We start from the raw sequence: 3,785 nt of genomic DNA on the forward strand, positions 1-3,785 counted from the left end.
AAAACGTGGGCAGCCAAAGCGGAGAGAACCCACCGGCAGCCACGCTCGCTTCTTTCTCGGGCGCAGGGGACCACGTTCCTGGCCAGGCCAGGAGCGGAGCCGAAACGAACCGAAACGAACCGAAGCGGGGGAGGAGAAGCTTGTGCACGGAGAACGGGCACTCAACCGCAGCGAACCCACCGACCGGATCTCACCGAGACAGCGACCGGGAACCGTCTGCTTTTAGGAAGACGGAGGCCAGGGGGCACCCCCCCACCTACGAACCTCCAACCGCGGTCCCGCCTGAGAAGGCAGGTCCGACAGATAGGAATAGCGACCCTCAGACAGGCGTAGCCCCGGGATGGACCCGGGGCCGCAATGTGCGTTCGAAATGTCGATGATCAATGTGTCCTGCAATTCACATTAGTTCTCGCAGCTGGCTGCGTTCTTCATCGACGCACGAGCCAAGTGATCCACCGCTAAGAGTTGTACTCTTTTATTTCAGGCTCAGTTTAGGTCTTTCACCACGACTACAAAGACAGGTTTAAAAGGTTTCACCAACCGGTCAGGCGCCCCCGTCTGCGAGTGTTGAAACGGGCGCGGGGTTGCGCTTTGCCCACACGCCCCACGTGGCAGACGAGTCAGTCTTTGAACCGCGGCCCTCCGCGCCCGCCCCGTCCGACCCCTCGAAAGGGGTGGAACTCACGTAGCGTGGGCCAAGCCCTAGGTACCTGCCGGGGGTCCCCCTGAGACTCCTTTCTGAGAGAGAGAAGCAGGGGAACCGGCTGCGCCACCCACCACCACCACGCCCCAGGACGCCGGTGGGCGGACGAACACAGGAAGGGCCATGGCCTGCCCCACGAGGAGCAGCGCTCGCAACCCCCCCCGGAAAGTCCGCTCGTCAGCGAGCAAGGGGACGGGGATGAATGACAAGGACAACAAAATAGGAAAACCCCTCGCGGTGGACGGAGGCAGCGGCCGTGCGAGCGAGAGGGAGGGCGCGGGACGGACCCGTACGACCCGCTCGACTCGCAGGCGCTTCTCCTGCCGGCAAGGTGAGGGGAAACCGGCCTTCGCCCGACGAGCGGGGACGCCGAGTTTTTTGAACGACGCGTCTCTCGCGCTGGAACCCAGAGAATACCGGGGCCTGCGGGGGGGGGGTGCTGAAGGACGACGCGGAGGAAGAGGCGGAGGACGAGGAAGGGGTGGGAGGGACTAGGCTCCTCCTTTATGCCTTCTGTCCAGCCTGACCTGCAAGCGACCACGTGTAACAGCAACCCCGAAGACCCTTTCGACCCTGGGCCCCGACGCGGGGGGACGGCGAAGTCGAGGGGGTCGGGAGAGGAGGCACGCCGGACAGCGTTACCCGTTAATGATCCTTTCGCAGGTTCACCTACGAAAACCTTGTTACGACTTTTACTTCCTCTAGATAGTCAAGTTTGATCGACTTCTCGGCGCTCCGCCAAGGCCCGCGAGGAGCCCCGGCGGGGCCGATCCGAGGACCTCACTAAACCATCCGATCGGTAGTAGCGACGGGCGGTGTGTACAAAGGGCAGGGACTTAATCAACGCGAGCTTATGACCCGCGCTTACTGGGAATTCCTCGTTCATGGGGAATAATTGCAATCCCCAGTCCCCATCACGAATGGGGTTCAGCGGATTACCCGCACCTCTCGGTGTAGGGTAGGCACACGCTGATCCAACCATTGTGGCGCGCGTGCAGCCCCGGACATCTAAGGGCATCACAGACCTGTTATTGCTCCATCTCGCGTGGCTGAACGCCACTTGTCCCTCTAAGAAGTTTGACGCCGACCGCGGAGGGCCGCGTAACTATTTAGCATGCCGGAGTCTCGTTCGTTATCGGAATTAACCAGACAAATCGCTCCACCAACTAAGAACGGCCATGCACCACCACCCACAGAATCGAGAAAGAGCTATCAATCTGTCAATCCTTTCCGTGTCCGGGCCGGGTGAGGTTTCCCGTGTTGAGTCAAATTAAGCCGCAGGCTCCACTCCTGGTGGTGCCCTTCCGTCAATTCCTTTAAGTTTCAGCTTTGCAACCATACTCCCCCCGGAACCCACAGACTCGTGGTTTCCCTCACGCTGCCCGGCGGGTCATGGGAATAACGCCGCCGGATCGCGGGTCGGCATAGTTTACGGTCGGAACTACGACGGTATCTGATCGTCTTCGAACCTCCGACTTTCGTTCTTGATTAATGAAAACATTCTTGGCAAATGCTTTCGCTTTCGTCCGTCTTGCGCCGGTCCAAGAATTTCACCTCTAGCGGCGCAATACGAATGCCCCCGGCCGTCCCTCTTAATCATGGCCCTGGTTCAGGAAACCCACAAAATAGAACCGGAGTCCTATTCCATTATTCCTAGCTCAGGTATTCAGGCGAGAAGCGGGCCCGCTTTGAACACTCTAATTTTTTCAAAGTAAACGCTCCGAGCCCCGTCCGGACACCCAGCCAAGGGCATCCGGGGGGCACCGGGAGACAGGGTCTGAGACAGGCGGTGGCACGCCTCGCGGCGGACCGCCAGCCCACTCCCGACATCCAACTACGAGCTTTTTAACTGCAGCAACTTTAATATACGCTATTGGAGCTGGAATTACCGCGGCTGCTGGCACCAGACTTGCCCTCCAATGGGTCCTCACCCATGGGTTTAGGATACGCTCATTCCGATTACAGGGCCTCGAAAGAGACCTGTATCGTTATTTTTCGTCACTACCTCCCCGTGTCGGGAATGGGTAATTTGCGCGCCTGCTGCCTTCCTTGGATGTGGTAGCCGTTTCTCAGGCTCCCTCTCCGGAATCGAACCCTGATTCCCCGTTACCCGTGGTCACCATGGTAGCCGACTATGGTACCATCGAAAGTTGATAGGGCAGACATTCGAATGAGACGTCGCCGCCGCGGAGGGCGCGCGATCGGCCCGAGGTTATCTAGAGTCACCAAAGCGGCCGGGGGGCCCGAGCCCCCCGGATGGGTTTTGGGTCTGATAAATGCACGCATCCCCCGAAGGGTCAGCGCTCGTTTGCATGTATTAGCTCTAGAATTACCACAGTTATCCGAGTAACGTGTGGAGCGATCAAAGGAACCATAACTGATTTAATGAGCCATTCGCAGTTTCACTGTACCGGCCGTGTGCACTTAGACCTGCATGGCTTAATCTTTGAGACAAGCATATGTTACTGGCAGGATCAACCAGGTAGTTTGCACCGTGGTCTGGGATGAACCACGAGTGACATCCGCCTCCCCTTCCGGGGGCTAGGAAGCAGCGGGTTGTAAGTGCGTGCGCCGTCAGGTCCAGACGCCATACAGGGCTACCCAGGACAGCTTCCGCGGCCAGTGTAAACGTGCTCGCGCACCGCCCTCTGGCCTTCGGACGCCGACCTCTCACCTTGATGCAAAGCTGTCCCATCCGGTCATGCCCGCACCGTACCCCGTCCACCTCCTCCGGAGGTGCGGACGGCCGACTCCAGGTGCTTTCGGCGTTCCCTCTCTTCACGCCGTTTTGATTTTCGTGGGCCGCTGGTGGGGGGACAAGGGAAAGACCTCGTCGAATTCCCTCCCCCCTAGCCTCGCTCAACCTACGTTTCGTGATGTAACCAAGAAGAGTGATTCGTGGGCCCAGGTAGGTTTGAAGAGGAGGCCAACAAAGCAGGGCACTCCCTTCCTCCCAAACCACAGACACCAGTATAGGACAACTGAGTAGACAGACTGGCCGTCTGAGTCTCCCCCAGAGAGTTCTGGGATGGGTTACAAATAACCCCCACCCCCCATCAGAGGCTTGACCCGCTAGAACCAG

The 3,785-nt window shown here is 59.1% G+C and overlaps 2 non-coding genes across 2 annotated transcripts; both read right to left on the reverse strand.

Annotated features, from left to right (window-relative positions):
• Nucleotides 1-313: 313 nt before the first annotated feature.
• On the reverse strand, nucleotides 314-467 carry LOC145655398 (5.8S ribosomal RNA). The gene has a single exon (XR_014121527.1). It is a non-coding gene; the product is annotated as a 5.8S ribosomal RNA (ribosomal RNA).
• An 882-nt stretch (nucleotides 468-1,349) lies between these two features.
• Nucleotides 1,350-3,188, reverse strand: LOC145655400 (18S ribosomal RNA). Its single transcript, XR_014121529.1, has one exon. It is a non-coding gene; the product is annotated as an 18S ribosomal RNA (ribosomal RNA).
• Between the last annotated feature and the right edge of the window lie 597 nt (nucleotides 3,189-3,785).

The sequence above is a fragment of the Electrophorus electricus genome, unplaced genomic scaffold, assembly GCF_041902795.1.
Source record: "Electrophorus electricus isolate QZ-2024a unplaced genomic scaffold, ASM4190279v1 Scaffold252, whole genome shotgun sequence".
In the NCBI taxonomy this organism is placed as follows: domain Eukaryota; kingdom Metazoa; phylum Chordata; class Actinopteri; order Gymnotiformes; family Gymnotidae; genus Electrophorus; species Electrophorus electricus.